Below are 25,524 nucleotides of genomic sequence, written 5' to 3'. Positions count from 1 at the left end.
CCTCATAGAAAGGAATCGTGCAATGTACCTTATTCTTGCCCTTAAGGACTCACTCCGAGCAAGAGCTGTAGCCTTGGGGAAGCCTGATCCGGTAATGAGAGCCAAGAGACCTGGCCCAGCCCAGCCTCTTACGGCCACTGACATGCGCAGAAGGGCCAACCCTTGGCCAACCAAGTGTTTTGTAGATTCTTTCTCACCTTTAAGAGCCAGTAGGAAGGCTTGCAATTAGGCACGGGCTCCCCTGGATCCACTGTCTGTTGATGGGGTACACTTTGAGGTGGTTGAGAATTTTGTTATCAAGTCTCTAAATTAGGTAGACCTGCTCAGGGAACAGACATATTGTTGTAGTGATAGATTATGTGCTAATTACCTTGTGAAGTATCCCTCATGTCTGTCACTGCAACTACGGCGGCAATTGCCCTGCTTATTTTTTTCATTATTTTATTTTTACCAGACATGGTTTCCTAGGCCTACATGGCGACTGTATGGTGCATATGTAAACTGATCTCCAAGTTCTCCTCATCTTTCCACTCACTATTTAATGTTGTGATAGAAAAATTCATGCAAGACCCTGCAAGAAATGATTCATGATCTGGAAGTGCCCCTCAGAAAAATGAGCGCTGTTCTATTACCCTACTGTATGTCTTAGTGGTGAAGCATGTGAAACATAGAGCCCTTCTACATATTTGAAATGGGCTGTTCATATATCTGAACTCTGTTGAATTTTGAAACCACAAGCTAAAATGTGGGTTCTACATGTTAGCCTTAAAAGTGACAATAAATGGGGTTGAATGATATGTTTGCTACCACATAAGAAGGTGAGAAAGATTAGAGCGAGCTCCTCCATGACTTACTGTAAAGTAATAAAAGGATAAATCTGTACCTCAAGTGGGAGGGGAGACTTACGCTGGCAACCCCATTATGGAGTGCGGAAAAGCTAGGCAGTTTGTGGAAATCGAAGTGCTCTCACAGATGGGATCTGATTGGTATTTCATGCATAAAGGATATTTGCGTAAACGGTATGATTCTGTCGTTCGTCTCCCTCAAGCTACAATATCACTTGAGTGATGGTGAATATTTACGGTATCTCCAGGTATGACATACTTTGCTAACACACATCCCGAGGGACACGAAACTCCCTGACGCTTCTCCACTAGAACATAGAGTGCTAGACGGCCATCTTCCTGAGAAAACTATTTTGTTACTGTATAAAAAGCTCATAAACAATATGGCTGACCCGTTAGAACTACTTAGACGGCAGTGGCAGGAGGATGGACTTGAGCTTGATGATGAAGATTGGCAGGAAGCGGGATCATCCCCATGGGTGGTGGCAAACCCGATGAGGCTCAGATTAGTGCAGCTAAAGATTTTGCACAGGTCATATGTTAAAGGGCCTCGTTTGATCCACATGGGCCGCTCAGGGAAGTAGGAATGCAGGAGGGGATGCGGGGAGCTGGGGACTTTTATACATATTTTGTGGCATTGTGCAAGGGTGCAGGGGTTTTGAGGGAAAGTTCATGACACGTTGCATGTGGTCCTAGGTACGGAATTGCGGCTGGAAGCCCGTAGGTGTATACTGAATATCTGGGAGCCCACCGACCTTAATGCGTACAGAAAGCAGTGGGTAACATTGGCGCTCATGATAGCAAAGCGCAATGTCGCCCAGTTGTGGGCAGCCAGTCAGCCGCCTCGGGTGGAGAAATGGAGGGAGGACCTGGACTGGTGAATGTTTAGAGAAAGATCAGTATATTCGGCCAAGGGATGTCGGGGGAAGTGGGGCAAGATCTGGGAGGCCTGGAATCACTATAGGGGGCAAATATGTACCCCCCCAAGTATGTATTGTATTGCTAATGTATTAGTTCTCTGATGTGTTCCCCGTAAGTTGGACTCCATAGTTGCTGTGCCCATGATATAGACACTATGCTAGTAAAAAAAAAAAAAGTATTTCAAATAAATTGAAAGCCAGCTTGTCACAAAAAATTGTCATGGTGCTTCTGTAGTAGGGGATCTCTGTGTATAGTCATAATCTAGTGAATAGTCCCGCCCATGTGCGTGGATCCCGGAGCAATCAAAAATAATCTCTTAAATGGTCAAAAAATGCAGAACTGCACAGACACTTAAGAGAGAATTTAAAGACAGATAATGCAGCCTATATCCACAGGCTACACAGTCCAGTACTTCGACTAGAAAATTCCACCAATCAACCACAAACAGCACAGCCTGCCCAGGTTTCTCCACAGAGAAAAACCTTGCCTTTAACAGCAAAACCCTCTGGAATGATAGAGAGGAAGAAGTGGACAGACAAGCCCTATAGGCTGCCATTATGTGGCTCAGAACAGGATACTGTGCCTTTAAGAGAACTTTCCAGAAGTCTCACAGTATCCCAGAATGCACTGCAGATCCCTTTTACTTTTAGTTCTTTTTTCAGGCTCCTGCTAGCAGGTCCCTGGAGCATTGAGCTCTCCCTTTCTAAGGGTTTATTTGGTGATTTTTCACTTTTTCATGTGTTTGAGTGTTTTCATTTGAAGTACTTGGTGCTCTCTTCCTTGTGTGTGTTTCTGAAAACCCTTTTATTTGTCAAAATGCCTGCTTTGTTTGACAAATGCCCAGAGTGTTTGAGGAAGAAGGCCAAGTCTGACCCACACGAGGTGTGCATCATCTGCCTTTCCTCATCTCATGTCCCAGAGGAGTGTGACATTTGCCAGGGCTTCCCCAGCAGGACCCTGAGAGATAGGATGAAGATCAGGCTCCAAGGCCTGGAAGACAGAAGACGGAAGGCACAAGGTGGGTCTGGGCAGACTTCCTCTGCCCATGCTGAGGCTTCTGGGGGGATCCCGAGGGGCAGGAAGACCAGCAAACGTCCCTATTCTCCGACGGCGTCGATTGCACCGACGACGGCGTCGAGAGGGATGACTGCAGTCTGTTCCCCGTCTCCCCAGGGCTCTGGGTCGAAGCGGCGTCAATGCTCGGCGTCGAGGGAAATGAATAGACCGCCGTCGAGATCTCCGGTGACGATTTCATCATCGTCGTCGTCGAGTGATCGACGTCGAGAGGTGGCCCGGCGTCGGCGCTCTATGTCGAGGCGACACCGCCGTTCGCCGTCGCCGAAGAAGAGGAGGTCGTCGTCAAGGGGATCCTTGACGTCGAGGATGACATCGAAGTCTCGCAGGCGTTCGGCGTCGAGGAGACGCTCGTCGTCGAGGCACAGACGGTCGCCGTCGAGGCGAAAGCGCTCGCCGTCGAGGCGAAGGCACTTGCCGTCGAGAAGGAGGCGTTTGCTGTCGAAAAGGAGGCGCTCGCCGTCGGGGCGACGTTCTTCGACGCCGAAGAGACGCAGAAGGAGTTCTGGCACCAGGAGTCGTTCTAGCCAGCGGCATATGCCGATAGGGGACTCTCCATCGTCTAGGAAGAAGGGAAAGTCACTGGGCTCGGTGTACTCTGAGGTGTATACGCCTCCTAAGCCGAGGTCGACCCCACCTCCTCCTCCCTTGCCCAAGGAACCTCCACCGTGGACTCCCCCCCCCGCCTCCGCTTCCACCTCATCCTCAGCCTCAACCTCAGCCTCATCCTCAGCCTCAACCTCAGCCTCAGCCTCTTCCTCGGCTTCCACCTGGCGGACCGCCTCCGGTTCCTCCGAGGACAGCTTCACTGCCATGGTTCCCGACTCTACCTAAGAGGATCCCTCAGCCGAGGCCCCCAGGCAGGCCAAGATCGAAAACTCCTGTGAGGCCTGTGGAGCGTCCGAAGCCGAGGAGATCGCGCTCTCGCTCCGGTCGGAGGGGGAGATCGCGGAGTCGTCACAGGTCGTCAACAAGATCAAGACGACGCCACAGGAGGCGCAGATCACGGTCCCACACGGACTCTTCTGGGACCAGGGACTACTCACCGACTTTGTCGGAATCCCCTGGGACGAGGGTGTCGCCCGTAGACGACATCGTCACATTCCAAGACGTTCTGCTGAGGGGTGCAGCTAGGTTGGGCATCACGGTGACGGTGCCTATGCCCACGATGTCCGTGATCTTCGAGACGCTCCACAAAAGGCACCTGTCTCGGCCATTGCTGCCTCTAGTACCAGGATTGGTAGAGCCCGCCGAGGAGTTGTTTCTCATTCCTGCGGTGACGAAGGCTGTTCCCTCTAGGCTCCTTAAGAAGTACCGGGCCCCGGATTCTGACCCGGCTTTCCTGCGGATGGATCCGACACCGGACTCTGTCATAGTGACGGCGGCTAGGAAGCAGAATGCCACCACTCCGTCATCTACGGTACCTCCTGATAAGGAGAGCGGCTGGATGGACTCGGCAGGCAGAAAGGTCTGTGGGACGGCATCTACTGCGATGAAGGTGGCTAGTGCCACGGCTTTGCTAGGGCGATACGATCGAGCCCTATGGGAGTCCCTCCAGCAATTCGCTGAGCTCCTTCCTCGAGAGAAGAAAGAGGATTTTCAGGAGAGCCTGAAGGAGGGTATGCTTGTGTCAAACCAACTCATCAGCGCGGCGGCTGATGTGTCTCTTCTGGCGGCACATGGGTACTGTCATGGTGTCAACCAAAGACGCCACGCTTGGCTTCGCCTTACATCACTCAAGCCAGAGGCTCAGCAGCGGATGGCCAATCTACCTTTCTCGGGGGGAAACCCTGTTTGGCAAGCATGCAGATGACGAGATGGCCCGCATGAAGGCGGAGGCCGAGACCCAGACGGCTGTCAGGTTGGAGAAGCCCAAGGAGAAGAAGACCTACCGCCCATTCCAGAGATGTTTTGGGGCGCAGGGCAGAGGGCGTGGGCAGTCTTCAGGACAGCAGCAACAACAGCAGCAGCAGTTCCGAAGGCCCTTCTAGAAGGGCAGGGGCGGCCAGTAGTCCGCAGCAGCGAACAAAGGCCCTGCTGGGTCTCGACCCTGAGCGGTTACTTCCCCTACATCCGTTACCCGCTCTGGTGGGGGGAAGCGTTCAATTTTTTCTGGCAGAGTGGAGAAAAATTTCTCAGGACAAGTGGGTGCTGAATATTGTTTGCAATGGATACAGTCTTCGGTTCACCAGCCCGCCTCCAGCAATTCCTCCGGTCAGCTCGCGGTTTCAGCTGCGCGAGCTCCAGGCGGAGGCCAATATCCTTTTAAGGAAAAGGGCGATAGAAGACGTACCTCTGTCTCAAAGGGGAAGAGGTCTGTAATCCCGGTTCTTTCTGGTTCGCAAGAAGGACAAGAACGAGTTCAGGCCCATTCTGGATTTAGGACAAGCAAACAAGTGGATTAGCAGAGAGAAGTTTCGCATGCTGTCGTTGCATCAGATTTCTCCTCAGCTGCAACAGGGAGACTGGCTCTGCTCTATAGACCTACAGGATGCGTACTTCCATGTGCCCATTGCACACAAACACAGGAAGTTCCTGCGATTCTAAGTCGGCGCCAATCATTATCAGTACACAGTACTGCCATTCGGGCTGAAGTCTGCGCCCAGAACCTTCTTGAAGTGCATGGCAGAGGTAACTGCACACCTGAGGAAGAACAAGGTGTTTGTCTACCCGTACCTGGACGATTGGTTGATCAAGGCCTCCTCCTTCTCGGAAGCTCAAGCGCACTTCCAGAAGACGTGCGTTCTCTTGAACAAGCTGGGGTTGCACATCAACATGTCCAAGCCTGTCCCGACTCCGGTCCAGTGCATACAGTACTTGGGAGCCTCCATCAATACGCTGTCAGCAAGCGTGCCTCCTTCGGAGGAGAGACGATTATCACTCCTTCGGAACGCTCAGGCTCTTATGACCGCTCCATCTACAACAGTGAGGACGGTGTCTTCTCTACTGGGGTCGATGGCCTCTTGTATCTTCCTCACGCCACACGCACGGCTGCACATGAGACCGTTGCAGGAGTGCTTGGAGGATCAGTGGGATCAGAGGAAAGGATCTTGGGACGACAAGATACGGCTGTCTCTGCATGCTCTTCAGTCTCTGAAGTGGTGGTGTTCAGCGGAGAATCTCCTCAGAGGGGTTCCCTTCCACAAGGACATTCCCACACAGACTATCGTGACTGATGCGTCTCTCCGCGGCTGGGGGGCGCACTCCGGAGACTTACAGATACAAGGAACGTGGTCCCCGACGGAGTCCACGTATCACATCAATTTCCTGGAACTCAGAGCTGTTCACTTGGCACTGAAGGCCTTTTATCCGTCCTTCCAGACCAACTCTCTGCTTGTACAGACGGACAATACGACCACGATGTATTACCCCAACAAGCAGGGGGGCTCGAGATCGCGCACTCTGTCGCAGGACGCTCAGGCAATCTGGCACTGGCTTCTAGCCAGAGGACTGACGATAACGGCTACCCATCTGCCAGGTGTGCAGAATGTTCAGACCGACGCACTGAGCAGACTGATTCAGGAAAACTACGAATGGGTCATAAACGACGAAGTACTAGGAGAAGACTTCGCAAGGTGGGGGACTCCCGACGTAGATCTGTTCACCACCGGCGAAAACAGCAAATGCCGAGACTTCGCCTCCAGGTACTACCAGCAGGGGACGCTGGGGAATGCGTTATGGATCAACTGGTCGAACAGCTTTCTGTACGCTTTTCCACCCATTCCCCTGATTCCGGCAGTGCTCATCAAGCTGTCCCAGTGCAGGGCACGGATGATCCTGATTACCCCGGAATGGCCGAGGCAGTGGTGGTTCACGGACCTGCTTCACCGGTCTCTCCTTCCTCACATACGGCTGCCGTGCAGGCCGGACCGTCTCACGAAGTTCGGGGGGCAGATGGTGCACACCAACCTCTCGTCTTTGAGTTTGGCGGCATAGCTCCTGAGATAGTGCAATATGGCCATTTGAATCTACCAGAAGATTGTATGGACATACTGAAGGAGGCTAAGCGACCTTCCACTAGGACTTCCTATGCTTACAAGTGGAAGAGATTTTGCATCTGGTGCAAGTCCAAGAACTATGACCCAACGACGTGTAAGGAAGATGTTATCTTCCGTATCTTCTACATTTGGCGCAGTCTGGCCTTAATGTCCATTCCATTAAGGTTCATCTCGCTGCGCTGACTGCCTACAGGAAATGCCCTTCACAGACTTCCTTCTTCCAGATCCCTGTGATCAAAGATTTTTTGGAAGGCTTGAAGAAAGTGTTCCCTCCTGTCCGGCTTCCTTCGCCTTCATGGGAATTGAATGTGGTGCTGTCCAGATTGATAAAGGAGCCTTTTGAACCTATTCATAAGGCTTCGTTGCAGCACCTATCCTGGAAGGCGGCGTTCCTCGTGGCCATTACATCGGCCCGCAGGGTGAGTGAAATTCAGGCGTTGTGTTGCCAAGAACCTTATACTGTATTTCATGCTGCTAAGGTTGTTATGCGTACTCACCCTAAATTTCTTCCAAAGGTTATATCTGATTTCCATGTTAACCAGACCATAACTTTACCTACGTTTTTTCAGAATCCTTCATCTCCAGTGGAAAGGTCCCTGCATTCCCTGGATGTTAGGAGGGTGTTGAAATTTTATCTGGATAAAACCAAGGATATTCGTAGGTCAGACCAATTGTTTATCAATTATAGATCAGTCAGGACCGGTCTTGCTACCTCAAAACAGTCCATCTCGAGGTGGATTGTGTCCTGTATACAATTGTGTTACCAATAGGCTAGTAAGACCTTAGGGGGTAAACCTAAGGCTCATTCCACCAGGGGCAAAGCTGCCACGACTGCTTTGCTGCGTAATGTTCCATAAATCTGCAAGGCGACCACTTGGAAGTCGGTCCATACCTTTGCTAAGCATTACTGTCTGGACACTGATGCCAAGGCAGACGCTCAGGTTGGGGAGGCTTCGCTGCGAAATCTGTTCACACAATAGTGGTGTTATTTCTCTTTTCTCCACCGCCACTTTGGTGTGGGGATGGGCTTGCCATTCTATTCACTAGATTATGACTATACACAGAGATCCCCTACTACAGAAGGAGTAATTTCTGTCCTGTAACTCCAGTTCTGTAGTAGGGGTATCTCTGTTATAGTCATAAGCGCCCGCCCTCCTCCCCGGTGGAGAGAGATATTCATGTAAGAAATGCTACGGGTCTGGCGTGTTACGCCTTCAAAAAGAACTGAAAGTAAAAGGGACCTGCAGTGCATTCTGGGATACTGTGAGACTTCTGGAAAGTTCTCTTAAAGGCACAGTATCCTGTTCTGAGTCACATACTGGCAGCCTATGGGGCGTGTCTGTCCACTTCTTCCTCTCAATCATTCCAGAGGGTTTTGCTGTTAAAGGCAAGGTTTTTCTCTGTGGAGAAACCTGGGTAGGCCGTGCTGTTTGTGGTTGATTGGTGGAATTTTCTAGTTGAAGTACTGGACAGTGTAGCCTGTGGATATAGGCTGCATTATCTGTCTTTAAATTCTCTCTTAAGTGCCTGTGCAGTTCTGCATTTTTTGACAATTTAAGAGATTATTTTTGATTGCTCCGGGGTCCACGCACATGGGCGGGACTATTAACTAGATTATGACTGTAACAGAGATACCCTACTACAGAACTGGAGTTACAGGACAGAAACTACTCCATATGCTATATGTTAAACCCTTTAGTGCCAGATTTATGACCCTTCCATTTTGCAAGTGTCAGACACTGTTTGCGATTCCCAATGGGGTCACAAACGATGTGCCTCATTAATATTCACGAGGCAGGTCCCAATTTCCTACCCCATTGGGAATGGCCAGCACTCAGAGGAATAGCTGCCTTCTGGTGTAAGCAGATCACCATGTCTGTGACTGCTTTTTAGGTCTCGCTGGCGTTGCAGCGCGAAGCGCTGCCGCCAACGAGACTTATAGCCGCCTTAATCCCTGTCAAGGGAGTAACAGCTGTGAACGAGCCCGATACAGACCTGGGCACGAGCCGACCCAGGTCTGTGAACGCGCTTCAAGGTTGAGCAGCTTGTGCACGTTTGTTGGACGTCAGGCACCGCAAGCGCCGCCAGACCAATTATCCCAGCATGAAACTCTACTTCCTGAGGCCCACAAGACCAATTATCCCAGCAGGAGTCTCCACTTCCTCAGGCACCGCAACAATTATCACAGCATGAGACCCACTTATCACAGCATGTCAACAGGTGCCTCAGGCTGCTGGAGCACTCAACTATAATTAATGCACAGTTGAGTGCTCCAGCAGCGTGGGGCGCCTCTCTGCATGCTGTGATTATTATCACTTTGGGGCCTCATGCTGTGATAATTAGGGCGGCATGCTCTATTTGCAGCACTGAACATTTTCAAAGAAGGCGAAGCAGCGACATTCATTGGAGACACTCACCCTCATGCCCTCACCCCCCTCACTCGCCCTCACGCCCCCTGACCCCTCACACACCTCCTCACCCTCACACTCCCTCACTCACACACCCTCACCCACTCTCACCCTCACATACCCTCACCCTCACTCACCCTCTCACCCTCACACACCCTCTCACCCTCACACCCCCTCACCCTCACACTGCCTCACCCTCACACCCCCTCACACCCCTCACCCTCACACCCCTCACCCTCACACCCCCTCACCCTCACACCCCCTCACCCTCACACCCCCTCACCCTCACACACACTCACACACTCACCCTCACACACTCACCCTCACACACTCACCCTCACACACTCTCACCCTCACACCCCTCACATACCCTCACACACCCTCACCCACCCTCACACACCCTCACTCACCCTCACACACTCTCACACCCTCACCCTCACACCCCCTCACCCTCACACCCCCTCACCCTCACACCCCCTCACGCTCACACCCCCTCACCCTCACACCCTCACACCCTCCCTCACCCCCCTCACTCACCCTCACACACACTCACACACACACCCTCACATACCCTTACCAGCATAGCATAACAAAACATAGCATAGCATAACGAAACACAGCATAGCATAACATAGCATAGCATAACGAAACACAGCATAGCATAGCATAACATAACAAACAAAAGCATAGGATAGCAAAAGCACAGCATAACAAAACAAAGCATAGGATAGCAAAACACAATAAAACATAGCATAGCAAAACACAACAAAGCATAGCATAACAAAACACAACAAAACACCATAGCATAACAAAACAAAGCATAGCAAAATAAAGCATATCATAGTAAAACAACAAAACATAGCATAGTAAAACAACAAAACATAGCATAACATAGCTTAACATAACACAACAAAACATAGCAGAACAAAACATAGCATAACAAATCATAGCATAACAAAACATAGCATAACAAAACATAGCATAACAAAACATAGCATAACAAAACATAGCATAACACAGCAAAACATAGAATAGCATAACAAAACAAACCATAGCATAACATAACAAAGAATAGCAAAATAAAACATAGCATAGTAAAACAAAACAAACCATAGCATAACATAACAAAGAATAGCAAAACAAAACATAGCATAGTAAAACAAAACAAAACATAGCATAGCATAACATAACACAACAAAACAGCAGAACAAAACAGCAGATCATAACAAAACATAGCAAAGCATAGGATAGCAAAACAAAACATAGCATAGCAAAACATAGCATATCATAGTAAAACAACAAAACATAGCATAACATAACACAACAAACCATAGCAGAACAAATCATAGCATAACAAATCATAGCATAACAAAACATAGCATAACAAAACATAGCATAACAAAACATAGCATAACAAAACAGCAGAACATAACAAAACATAGCATAACACAGCAAAACATAGAATAGCATAACAAAACAAACCATAGCATAACATAGAATAGCATAACAAAACAAACCATAGCATAACATAACAAAGAATAGCAAAACAAAACATAGCATAGTAAAACAAACCATAGCATAACATAACACAACAAAACAGCAGAACAAAACAGCAGAACATAACAAAACATAGCAAAACAAAGCATAGGATAGCATAGCAAGACATAGCATAACATAACTTAAAACAAAACATAGCATAGCAAAATATAGAATAGTATAGCATAGCAAAACATAGAATAGCATAACAAAGCAAAACATAGCATAGCATAACATAACACAACAAACAGCAGAACATAACAAAACATAGCAAAACAAAGCATAGGATAGCAAAACAAAACATAGCATAGCAAAACATAGCATATCATAGTAAAACAACAAAACATAGCATAACAATACACAGCAAAGCATAACACAGCAAAGCATAGGATAGCAAAACACAGCAAAGCATAGGATAGCAAAACACAGCAAAGCATAGGATAGCAAAACACAGCAAAGCATAGGATAGCAAAACACAGCAAAGCATAGGATAGCAAAACACAGCAAAGCATAGGATAGCAAAACACAGCATAACATAGCGCATAACATAGCGCATAGCGCATAACATAGCGCAACACATAGCGCATAGCGCATAACATAGCGCATAACATAGCGCATAGCGCAGAACATAGCGCATAACATAGCGCATAGCGCAGAACATAGCGCATAACATAGTGCATAGCATAGCGCATAACATAGCGCATAGCGCATAACATAGCGCATAACATAGCGCATAACATAGCGCATAACATAGCGCGTAGCATAGCGCATAGCATAGCGCATAGCATAGCGCATAGCGCATAACATAGCGCATTACATAGCGCATAGCGCATAACATAGCGCATAACATAGCGCATAACATAGCGCATAGCGCATAACATAGCGCATAGCGCATACCATAGCGCATAGCATAGCGCATACCATAGCGCATAGCATAGCGCATAACATAGCGCATAACATAGCGCATAACATAGCGCATAACATAGCGCATAACATAGCGCATAACATAGCGCATAACATAGCGTGTAGCGCATAACATAGCGCATAGCATAGCGCATAACATAGCGCATAGTGCATAACATAGCGCATAGCGCATAGCATAGCGCATAACATAGCGCATAACATAGCGCATAGCATAGCGCCTAACATAGCACATAGCGCATAGCATAGCGCATAACATAGCGCAGCGCATAGCGCATAACATAGCGCATAGCATAGCGCATAACATAGCGCATAGCGCATAACATAGCGCATAACATAGCGCATAATGCATAACATAGCGCATATCACATAACATAGCGCATAGCATAGCGCATAACATAGCGCATAACATAGCGCATAACATAGCGCATAACATAGCGCATAGCGCATAACATAGCGCATAACATAGTGCATAGCGCATAACATAGCGCATAGTGCATAACATAGCGCATAGCATAGCGCATAACATAGCACATAGCGCATAACATAGCGCAGCGCATAACATAGTGCATAGCATAGCGCATAGCATAGCGCATAACATAGCGCATAACATAGAGCATAACATAGCGCATAACATAGCGCATAACATAGCGCATAGCATAGCGCATAACATAGCGCATAGTGCATAACATAGCGCATAGCGCATAGCATAGTGCATAACATAGCGCATAGCATAGCGCATAACATAGCACATAGCGCATAGCATAGCGCATAACAGCGCAGCGCATAGCGCATAACATAGCGCATAGCATAGTTCATAACATAGCGCATAACACAGCGCATAGCATAGCGCATGACATAGCGCATGACATAGCGCATGACATAGCGCATAACATAGCGCATAACATAGCGCATAGCGCATAAAATAGCGCATAACATAGCGCATAGCGCATAACATAGCGCAACACATAGCACATATCGCATAACATAGCGCAACACATAGCGCATAGCGCATAACATAGCGCATAGCGCATAACATAGTGCATAGCGCATAAGATAGCGCATAACATAGCGCATAACATAGCGCATAACATAGCGCATAACATAGCGCATAACATAGCGCATAGCGCATAACATAGTGCATAGCGCATAACATAGCGCATAACATAGCGCATAACATAGCGCATAACATAGCGCATAACATAGCGCATAGCGCATAACATAGCGCATAGCGCATAATATAGCGCACAACATAGCGCATAACATAGCGCATAGCGCATAACATAGCGCATAGCGCATAACATAGCGCATAGCGCATAACATAGCGCATAACGCATAACATAGCGCATAACATAGCGCATAACATAGCGCATAACATAGCATAGCGCATAACATAGCGCATAACATAGCGCAGCGCATAGCACATAACATAGCGCATAACATAGCGCATAGCATAGCGCATAACATAGCGCATAACATAGCGCACAACATAGCGCATAGCGCATAACATAGCGCATAACATAGCGCATAGCATAGCGCATAACATAGCGCATAGCATAGCGCATAACATAGCGCATAGCGCATAACATAGCGCATAGCGCATAACATAGCGCATAACATAGCGCATAGCGCATAACATAGCGCATAGCGCATAACATAGCGCATAACATAGCGCATAACATAGCGCATAGCGCATAACATAGCGCATAGCGCATAGCATAGCGCATAACATAGCGCAGCGCATAGCACATAACATAGCGCATAACATAGCGCATAGCGCATAACATAGCGCATAGCGCATAACATAGCGCATAGCGCATAACATAGCGCAGCGCATAGCACATAACATAGCGCATAACATAGCGCATAGCATAGCGCATAACATAGCGCATAACATAGCGCACAACATAGCGCATAGCGCATAACATAGCGCATAACATAGCGCATAGCATAGCGCATAACATAGCGCATAGCATAGCGCATAACATAGCGCATAGCGCATAACATAGCGCATAGCGCATAACATAGCGCATAACATAGCGCATAGCGCATAACATAGCGCATAGCGCATAACATAGCGCATAACATAGCGCATAACATAGCGCATAGCGCATAACATAGCGCATAGCATAGCGCATAACATAGCGCAGCGCATAGCACATAACATAGCGCATAACATAGCGCATAGCGCATAACATAGCGCATAGCGCATAACATAGCGCATAGCGCATAACATAGCGCAGCGCATAGCACATAACATAGCGCATAACAGCGCATAGCATAGCGCATAGCGCATAACATAGCGCATAACATAGCAACATAGCGCATAACAGCGCATAGCATAGCGCATAGCGCATAACATAGCGCATAACATAGCGCATAACATAGCGCACAACATAGCGCATAACATAGCGCATAGCATAGCACATAGTATAGCGCATAACATAGCGCATAACATAGCGCATAACATAGCGCATAACATAGCGCATATCGCATAACATAGCGCATAACATAGCGCATAGCGCACAACATAGCGCATAACATAGCGCATAGCATAGCACATAGCATAGCGCATAACATAGCGCATAACATAGCGCATAACATAGCGCATATCGCATAACATAGCGCATAACATAGCGCATAGCGCATAACATAGCGCATAACATAGCGCATAGCATAGCGCATAACATAGCGCATAACATAACAGCGCATAGCGCATAACATAGCGCATAACAGCGCAGCACATAGCATATAACATAGCGCATAACATAGCGCATAGCATAGCGCATAGCGCATAACATAGCGCATAACATAGCGCATAACATAGCGCATAGCGCACAACATAGCGCATAACAAAGCGCATAACATAGCGCATAGCATAGCGCATAACATAGCGCATAACATAGCGCATAACATAGCACATAACAAAGCATAGCGCATAACATAGCGCATAGCGCATAACATAGCGCATAACATAGCGCATACCGCATAACATAGCGCATAGCGCATAACATAGCGCATAAATAGCGCATAGCGGATAACATAGCGCATAGCGCATAACATAGCGCATAACATAGCGCATAACATAGCGCATAGCATAGCGCATAACATAGCGCATAACAGAGCATAGCATAGCGCATAACATAGCGCACAACATAGCGCATAGCGCACAACATAGCGCATAACAAAGTGCATAACATAGCGCATAACATAGCGCATAGCATAGCGCATAACATAGCGCATAACATAGCGCATAACAAAGCATAGCGCATAACATAGCGCATAGCGCATAACATAGCGCATACCGCATAACATAGCGCATACCGCATAACATAGCACATAAATAGCGCATAGCGCATAACATAGCGCATAACATAGCGCATAACATAGCGCATAGCATAGCGCATAACATAGCGCATAGCATAGCGCATAACATAGCGCATAACAAAGCATAGCGCATAACATAGCGTATAGCATAGCGCATAGCGCATAACATAGCACATAGCGCATAACATAGCGCATAACATAGCGCAACGCATAGCACATAACATAACGCATAACATAGCGCATAGCATAGCGCATAGCATAGCGCATAGCGCATAACATAGCGCATAACATAGCGCATAGCGCATAACATAGCGCATAACATAGCGCATAACATAGCGCATAACATAGTGCACAACAAAGCGCATAGCGCACAACATAGCGCATAACATAGCGCATAACATAGCGCATAACATAGCGCATAACAAAGCATAGCGCATAACATAGCGCATAGCGCATAACATAGCGCATAGCGCATACCATAGCGAATAGCGCATACCATAGCGCATAGCGCATAACATAGCGCATAACCTAACCTAACCAAGCATAGCGCATAACCTAACCTAACCAAGCATAGCGCATAACCTAACCTAACCAAGCATAGCGCATAACCTAACCTAACCAAGCATAGAGCATAGCCTAACCAAGCATAGAGCATAGCCTAACCAAGCATAGAGCATAGCCTAACCAAGCATAGAGCATAGCCTAACCAAGCATAGAGCATACCCTAACCAAGCATAGCATAGCCTAACCAAGCATAGCATAGCCTAACCAAGCATAGCATAGCCTAACAAAACACAACAAAACATAGCATAACATAACAAAACACAGCATAGCTTAACAAAACACAGCATAACAAAACAAAACAAAACATAGCATAACAAAACAAAACAAAACATAGCATAACAAAACAAAACATATCATAGCCTAGCATAGCATAGCATACCAAACACAACAAAACAAAACATAGCATAACAAAACATAGCAAAACAAAGCATAACACACACCACACACACACAACCACGCACACACAACCACAAACAACTATCTATCTATCTATCGCCCTCACTCTATCTGTCTATCTATCTATCGCCCTCACTCTATCTGTCTATCTATCACCCTCACTCTATCGGCCTCACTCTATCTATCTAATCGCCTTCACTCTATCGCCCTCACTCTATCTATCGCCCTCACTCTATCTATCGGCCTCACTCTATCTATCGGCCTCACTCTATCTATCGCCCTCACTCTATCTATCTATCGCCCTCACTCTATCTATCTATCGCCCTCACTCTATCTATCTATCGCCCTCACTCTATCTATCTATCGCCCTCACTCTATCTATCTATCGCCCTCACTCTATCTATCTATCGCCCTAACTCTATCTATCGCCCTCACTCTATCTATCTATCTATCTATCGCCCTCATTCTATCTATTTATTTAGATACTGATCGCCATCACTCTATCCATCGCCCTAACTCTATCTATCTATCGCCCTCACTCTATCTATCTAATCGCCCTCACTCTATCTATCAATCTATCAATCTATCGCCCTCACTCTATCTATCGCCCTCACTCTATCTATCGCCCTCACTCTGTCGCCCTCACTCTATCACCCTCACTCTATCTATCGCCCTCACTCTATCTATCGCCCTCACTCTATCTAGCGCCCTCACTCTATCTATCGCCCTCACTCTATCTATCTTGCTATTGCCCTCACTATCTATCTATCGCCCTCACTCTATCTATCGGCCTCACTCTATCTAACACCCTCACTCTATCTAAGACCCTCACTCTATCTATTGCCCTCACTCTATCTATCGCCCTCACGCTATCTATCGCCCTCACTCTATCTATCTATCTACCTATCGCTCTCACTCTATCTATCTATCTATCGCCCTCATTCTATCTATTTATTTAGATACTGATCGCCATCACTCTATCTATCTGTCTAGCTATCTATCGCCCTCACTCCTATCGCCCTCCCTCTATCTATCTATCGCCCTCACTCTATCAATCGCCCTCACTCTATCTATCGCCCTCACTCTATCTATCGCCCTCACTCTATCTATCGCCCTCACTCTATCTATCTTGCTATTGCCCTCACTATCTATCTATCGCCCTCACTCTATCTATCGGCCTCACTCTATCTAACACCCTCACTCTATCTAACACCCTCACTCTATCTAACACCCTCACTCTATCTAACACCCTCACTCTATCTATCGCCCTCACTCTATCTATCTTGCTATTGCCCTCACTATCTATCTATCGCCCTCACTCTATCTATCGGCCTCACTCTATCTATTGGCCTCACTCTATCTATCGGCCTTACTCTATCTAACACCCTCCCTCTATCTAACACCCTCACTCTATCTATTGCCCTCACTCTATCTATCGCCCTCACGCTATCTATCTATCGCCCTCACTCTATCTATCTATCTATCTACCTATCGCCCTCACTCTATCTATCTACCTATCGCCCTCACTCTATCTATCTATCTATCGACCTAACTCTATCTATCTATCGCCCTCACTCTATCTAATCGCCCTCACTCTATCTATCAATCTATCAATCTATCGGCCTCACTCTATCTATCGGCCTCACTCTATCTATCGGCCTCACTCTATCTATCGGCCTCACTCTATCTATCGGCCTCACTCTATCTATCGGCCTCACTCTATCTATCGGCCTCACTCTATCTATCGCCCTCACTCTATCTATCGCCCTCACTCTATCTATCGCCCTCACTCTATCTATCTTGCTATTGCCCTCACTATCTATCTATCGCCCTCACTCTATCTATCGGCCTCACTCTATCTATCGGCCTCACTCTATCTATCGGCCTCACTCTATCTATCGGCCTCACTCTATCTATCGGCCTCACTCTATCTAACACCCTCACTCTATCTAATGCCCTCACTCTATCTATTGCCCTCACGCTATCTATCTATCGCCCTCACTCTATCTATCTATCTACCTATCGCCCTCACTCTATCTATCTATCTATCTATCTATCGCCCTCACTCTATCTATCTATCTATCTATCGCCCTCATTCTATCTATTTATTTAGATACTGATCGCCATCACTCTATCTATCTGTCTAGCTATCTATCGCCCTCACTCCTATCGCCCTCCCTCTATCTATCTATCGCCCTCACTCCTATCTATCGCCCTCCCTCTATCTATCTATCGCCCTCACTCTATCTATCTATCCCACTCACTCTATCTATCGCATCACCACAGCATCACTCAGCACCACCACAGCATCACTAAGGGGCACAACAACATCACTATGCGCTACCACGGGATAATTGAATGCCACAGCATCACTAGTCGCCACCACAACATCACTCAGCGCCACCACAGCATCAATCTGTGCAACCATTCAACAACAACTGGGTCAAATATGATCTCTCAATGTTTCAAGCTTTATTACAAATGTCACAAAAAGAGGTTAGTATTTCACTTCTGTTCTTGGATTTTCGTCACAATAAAATACACTGAACATATTCTTCACAAAAGTTATTTTCAAAAGTTTAAGCTATTACTATTATAAATTACAAAACTTTTATTTAAGTATTAATTATTTAAAAAATTCAAAGCCATTGTTATTTGTAATATCAATACATCTAAGTCACGTGAATACAACACATATTGCATTACAAATGCTATAGGTGTCACAAGTTATAACTATTGGAATTGTAAATGACAAAGCTATTATTTTTGCTATTTTCAAAACCAACACATATATAAAAAATGTGTCATTTACAATACCAATAGCTCAAACTTTCCTAATGCGAGACCTTATGCATTACAAATGCTTGTTAAATAAAGCAGTTTTTTTTAAATGCAGCCCATTGTCTTTAAAGGAAAATGGGATGCATTTAAAAAAGAAAAACAAAACGTTTCTGTTTCATTTTATAAGAGTAGGCAAATGTCCGTGGGACCACTGCCTGCTCTTAAAAAATATTTTCTCTGCCACTCACAAAGGGGAAGAGGCCCCCTGGGTACCCCTTCCTGTTTGCGAGTGGCTTGCCAACTTTTTGAAATAGGGGGTAAACTGCAAGTGTTTTGCGACTGCAATTACGGTCACAAAACAATCTTACATAGAAGTGAGACTCGCTATTAGGAAGGGATGCTCTTGGCACGCCCCTTCCTGATAGCGAGTCGCAAACCCAATTTTGCAAGTGGGTAATTGGTTACCGATTTGCAAAATAGGGTTTGTACATTACACAGACCTATTTTGCGGTCACAAACAGGACAATTTGACGTTTGCGACCGCAAAAAAATTGCATACATCTTGCCCTTAATGTCTATTACTGTCAACTGTGCATTGTGGCAGACCTGTTTGGGACTCACTGCAAAAATAAGCCACTAGCCAAGTCTTGCTCTGAGAACACGAATGCCATGGGAACCTCAACCATAGTGTGTAAAAAAAGGATTTAGTTATCTGATTTTTTGAGCAGTTTATCAGCTAAATATTCATGATAACTGAGGATCTTGATCCTTCTGATAGTTATAGATGTTCTTCGTTTGTTGGGCTAAAGCGTTTATGGCTTAGTGATAGACATTTTTTACATGCCAGGGTATCTGTTTTTGATGTTTTTGGGTGGGTGTAGTCATTCAGTTCACCATTGCCAGTCTGGAAACACCGCATTTACACTGATATATTGCCATTTGATTTTCAAACTTCAGGATTTGCTTTGCCAGCCTGGTTGAGGCCACTCGACTATCTAAATGGACTGTGACTCTATTAAAGAAAGCTATGCCAGAGGCTAGAGTTGGCTGGGGATCTAACAGTTACAAGGGCTGGCTCATAAAGTACTGGCTCCGAGACTTGCATATGCAAAGTACCCTCGCACATACTTTTGAATTTTGCAGACTACCTCATCACGGATCAAATCTTAAGCATAGCTATAGCAAGGAAAACATTTTTAACTCCAGAAGTACCCCAATTCAAAATGTTTTTAGATATGTCTGCAGAAGCGGCACAGAGACGAAGAAAATTTGTGAAAATGATAGATTTGTTTAAAGCTAAGGGGGCCCAGGCGTCTATAGCCCAACAATCTAAACTTAAAATATTAGCAAAGGGCCAATTTTTCTTATTCTTTGATATTGAGGAGGCTCCATCATTGCTTACGAAAATGTCTAATCAGAATTCTGAATTTTAAAGTTGCTGGATGTTAGACTAGATATTTTGTGTAAGATGTAATTGTGGACAGGGGAGTGGACGTTCCGGAATTAAATCCTGGAGGGTTCGAGGTTGAGCACAGAAAGGGTGCAAAACAATGGCATCTAAGTTAAAGTTGGGGGTGAAAAGGGAAGCATGGGAAATTCTTCTTCATGGGAGGTCACATAAGTCCCAACCCGGCGTGCCTACGTCAGTTTTTTCTCTTTCTGCGTGCCTTCTATCCCTTTTTTCACGTTTGAAACATTGTGCGAATGCCTTCGGGCTTCAAGACGTCCGCGGATCCCTTGCCTCGCGCGGGGACTTCCGCAGTGTCGCTGGCCGCTCCTGCACCGGCACCGAAGGTTTTGCTTCAGGTCATAGGAGAGTGGCGCTGTCAAGGTGTGGTCCTTCAGGGCCCCCCTCTTCGGCGCCTAGCGTTCCTGTCATGCCGCAAATCCCTACGGGGCTCCCTGTGGTGTCACAGGTGATCGCCGGGACCCCGGCCTTGCCCCCGGATCCCCCTCGGCCCTCTGAGCAGGCAGGTGCCTCACCAGAGGCCTAGCTGGCGCCGATTCGGCGGCAGGAGCCTCCCTCCCTGGCTCCGGTGGAGTCATGGGTAGAGGCGGGGTCGTGGGGTGCTTTCCCGAGTCCCCCTCGATCCTCGGCGCGGGCTGCTGCTCCGTCTGTGGCCGAGCTGGCGCCGCAAGTGGCCAGTCCGGCGCTGCCTGACGCCTATGAGGCGCCGCTGATGACCTCCTCGGAGCTGTGCTGGCTCCGGGTTCTGGATTTGTCCCCTGAAGTCTCTTTGTCTCCGGAGGTCTGTCATCTGTAGATGTGTTTCTCCCCGGAGACAGGACGCCGTGTAGTTGCCTTTTCACCGGCACCTTCTAGGGGGGCTCTTCGTCGCCCCCGCGGCCAACATCCTCGAACCCTTCTTTCCTGGGCTCGCGGCTGGCTTCTCCACTGGTATTTTCTCCTTCTGAGGCCCTTCGGGTCCCTCATTCCTCGGTGGGGCTGGCCGCTTCCTCCTGGAATTGGGGAAGGGCGGCTCAGTCTGCGATCGTCACCCATGGAGGAATTGCTTTCACCTCCGTGTCGCTTTACTGAGGCCAGTGTTGCCTTTGTTCGGGCTATTTCCACGGCTGCTAGTATTCTGAGGATGGGTGAACCTGTCACTCCATTTCCTTCAGACCATCTCTTGGAGATTCTTCACTGGGGCTCTGGTGGATGGGAGTTGTTCCCTCCTTTTGAGGCGTCACTCCATGATTCTCTTATGGGGGCTTGGAGGCGTTCTGCCACGAGTGATCTAGTGCCTCAGGCGCTACTGCACCGCTATCGGCCTGCTCCGCATGACCCGGTCTGTCTTTCTTTCCACCCTTCGACTCAAGGCGCTCTACTACATACTACTTTTCCATGTTTGCCTGTGGTGTTGTTCCCTCCATCTCGGTAGGCCCGTGGTTAGATTCATGGGGACGCAATGTCTTCGCTTCTTCCGGTGCTGCCTTGAGAGAGCTTAACACTTTGTGTGTGTTGACCAGGGCTACTTCTAGCCTGTGGGGTTCGGTGGAGTCCCTTCTTTCTCGTGTCTCTCATGAGGGTGCCCGTACTGATCTGCGGGCCCATGTGTTGAATGGTAAAGAGTTGACCGCATTTATTCTTCGTGCGGCTTTGGATGTTGCCGATGCTATTGGCCGTGCTATGGCCACTTCTGTGGCTCTCTGTTGCCATGCTTGGTTACGCAATTCTGTTTTTCCTGAAAATATTAGGGAGCGTCTGGTCGACCTCCCTTTTGACGGGGTCCTGCTGTTTTAATACTCTTACAGACTCAGCGAACCAGCATCTTCATTTGGGGCTTTGTCCTCCTCCTCCTCCTCTTCCTCCTCCTCCTCCTCAGTAGGTGGTTTGTTGATCCGCCGGGTCTTAGTGGGAGGTGTTATCCCACTGCTCCTGGAATCTGGTATGGGGTGAACGTTACACTTTCTGTGAGAGATACTGTGCACTCCGGGCCCTGAGTTGGCCTACCTCTTTAGTTGGGGTTCAGCCCCCGTTGGCAAGAGTGTTCTTTTTGGCTGCTTACCAAGCCTTCTGTGGTTTTTGCGTTTTTGATGCAGGGTTTCTAATTTGTTCTCTGGTGCGGGATTTCTTCCCTAAGAGTGGTTCCGGTACTTCTCGGGCCGTGTCCTACCCTACGTATGGTATTTGTAGCTATTGAATAGTCTGTCTTATACTGGGAAGGGTGGACTTCCCCTTGCGGGTTCCTTGCCCTTTTTGGTGTGCTTTATGCCGCTGGTGCGTTTCTTGGATGGCTGCGATGTGGGGCGGTGTTCTGCCTCTGATTTGCTGTTGGCCAGGTCCTCTATCTGTCGGCCTTCTGCCTCTGGTTTTGTGTTGGCCTGGTCCTCTGTCTGGTGTCCAGAAGAGTTATTTCCTGTGTTGACGACTTCGTTTGTCCTACTTGTTCTCCTTTTGTTTCCCGGCTGGTTGCTGGTTAGCACCCGGCGGCGTCCGCCGGTTCTTCTGGTCCACGGCCGCCAAGGGCCTTGAAATGTTGCCTGGCGCCCCTGCTTCTGGCTTTTCTGGATCTTATGAGACTGTTTTTCTCTTTCACCCGCCTTATTACTGAGGCGCTGTTCGGTATGGCCTGTGACATCCAGTTGTGATGAGTTTGGCCCCCCTCTTCACCGGGTGTGTTCCCTGTGGAGGGCTCTTGCCTTCATTTCGGCTCTTCTCCTTGGAGTCTCTGGGTTCCTCTTCTTCCTTGGCCTCCATTTGCATTGTCTGTACCTGGGGCTTCCGGTGGAGATCCCTGGTACATTGACTGCTGTTCTCTTTTCCTATTGCCTGTCCCTGGGGCTTCCTTTGGAGGTCCCTGTTACATTGGCTAATGGTCTCCTTTTGTGATGCCTGTACCTGGGGCTTCTGGTAGAGGTCCCTGGTACATTGGCTGCTGTCCTCCTCTCCCTTCATTTTGCCTGTACCGGGGGCTTCCGCTGGAGATCCCTGGTACATCGGCTGTTGGCCTCTTTTTGTATTGCCTGTGCCTGGGGCTCCCAATGGAGGTCCCTGGTACAATGGCTACTAGTCTCCTCTCGTCTTGCCTGTACCTGGGACTCCCTGTGGTGGTCCATGGTACAGTGGCTGGTGGTCTCTTTTTGTATGGCCCTTCCTTCTCCTGCTTGGTGACGGCGGGCCACCATTTGTCGGGGTGACTCACTCCCTGTGGAGCGGTGTTCTGTGCTGCATTGCGGTTCTAGTCTGCTTGGGAGGGGAGACTGTGTTTTTCCCCTGTCCCTGTGGCTTATCCCCTGTTCTATTCCAGGCCAGGCAATTTTGGGTGGAGATTTTAACTTTCTGCAAGATCTGGTGTTAGACTCATCCTCTAACACAAAATGCAAAATAAGCTGCAAATGGCTAAAGCTTTAGCCAGTTGCAAAAGGGAATTAGATCTGATCGATCTATGGCGTACCTAGTATCATGTGGAGAAGTGTGGCTCAGTGGTTAGAGGCGGCAAACCCGGAAGCTGAGATCGGCCGTGGACCAGGGTTCGATTCCCCGCCTCGGCGGGTCTCGGGCTCTAAAATTCCACGGACTCGATAATTCTCGCTCCGGTGCCTACTCGACTCACGGGGTCACACTCTGCGACTCTGGCCAATAGCTTGCTTAATCTCCACTACGGCCCCTCGCGGCGGGATGCCTGGCTTTCACCTTGTGGATACCCTGCCGGGGTATCTCACAGGGGAATACCAGGACGGGTTCCCTAAGCAAGCGTTTAGATACCGTGTCGGTGATTTGCGCTATATAAATACATGTACATCCTTAGAAACGTGAATTCTCATGTTTTTCTGCTAAATATAATACTGACTCAAGAATAATTATTTTCTTACTTCACATAGCTTGAAATTGGTTAATCATAAACATACAGAACGCCTTCTCAGTCCATGCCATGGTTAAAATGGAAGTGATAGGAATTAAGACAGAAATAACAGTAGGCCGATGGTTTTTCAATAAAGTGAATTTAGACGATGAGTGGTGCTCAGAGGTCCATGATGAGACTTATCCACCCTGGGCCCTGATATAGTTAATACTAGGGCCTAGGCACAAAAATGCCTGGCTAACATGTACAAGTGCTACAGTGTGCATCTTTGTCAGCCTGATGAGACACCTCTGCTTTCACTGACCACAAAGATAGAAATCAACTAGTGGTCAATAGCAGAAAGTCGGTTTTTGATTGAACCTGCAAGCCTGGTATATGGGCAAGGACAAATTACACAATTTAATATATACAATTATTTGAGCCCCGGCCTCGTATCTGGCTTCCACCTGAGCAATCCTTCCAAGCTCATGCACAAAAGCTCCTCTTTAAATTTGGCATTTAATCAACTGTACTCAAAATTAAGGACGTCATTCAGCTCTTCACATCAAGAAAGTTAGAAAATCAAACATTTCTGCCTTTTTTCAAACATGTTCTTGAGGCCTTTCCTGGCAGATTTAGCATTTGACTTGACAGTGCAGTGTGAATTGGTCCGAAAAATGTTCAGCCTTCCGAATTCCACTTCTCATTTCCAACTAAGACTAGCGTTTGTTATTTATATGACTTTGTTATCACATGAGAAGTGTGATACCTGGGTTCCTAAGGCCATTTTAATGGTGCCAACTCTATCGAATAGATGCTAGCAGTTCCTCATGATGGTTCGAGTATTTGTTGAATGCAATACAAGTTCTGGAGGTAGCAGGTATTCAAACGATCCAATGTCAGCTGTCTATTTTGAGGTCCTTTTGGAGAATTAAGCCTTTATTACCTCCAGACTCCTAGACTATAAAAAGTTTGCACAAAGAGACTTCACGCTACATTCTGGTTTCCCACGAATGTAGGATTGTACATAACACTATATTGGTAGTGTCAGTCAGGTGAGCCTTGAGAAGCAAAATAATTGGACAGTTATGTTTTTTGCTCTTTTGAGGGTGCTCAGAAGAAATTTGAGAAATTTCCCAGATAAAGGGGGGAGGGGGGAATGTCATTTGTGCTCAAAGTCCTTGGAATCTCTTACACACATTTTGTGCATTTGTAAGTCATTGATTTATGAAACAGACTAGGTCTTAATCCATTGTTCTTCAGAAATGTTCTGCATTCGTTTAGGGTAGTGGTTGACTATTGCTTGAATTCCAATGTTCACTTTACCTTTTCAAAAGTAATTACATTTCTATCAACCGCAGCAAATATATATCCTGAAACAGATTATGCATACCTATGAATGTGCAACAGCAAGATATAGTAGTCTAAAAGGGCCTAGTATTTGATTAGTAAATCTCTTCAGTTTTAC

At 47.3% G+C, this 25,524-nt stretch overlaps 1 protein-coding gene across 2 annotated transcripts in view; it reads left to right on the top strand.

Moving 5' to 3' along the window:
* Positions 1-25,524, top strand: part of ERAP1 (endoplasmic reticulum aminopeptidase 1) — a 530,688-nt gene that overhangs the window by 451,665 nt on the left and 53,499 nt on the right. The window lies entirely within an intron of this gene.

The sequence above is a fragment of the Lissotriton helveticus genome, chromosome 2_1, assembly GCF_964261635.1.
Source record: "Lissotriton helveticus chromosome 2_1, aLisHel1.1, whole genome shotgun sequence".
NCBI classification, from domain to species: Eukaryota; Metazoa; Chordata; class Amphibia; order Caudata; family Salamandridae; genus Lissotriton; species Lissotriton helveticus.
Note: the sequence above shows the minus strand (reverse complement) of the source record. Positions and strands in the feature narration are given on the sequence as shown.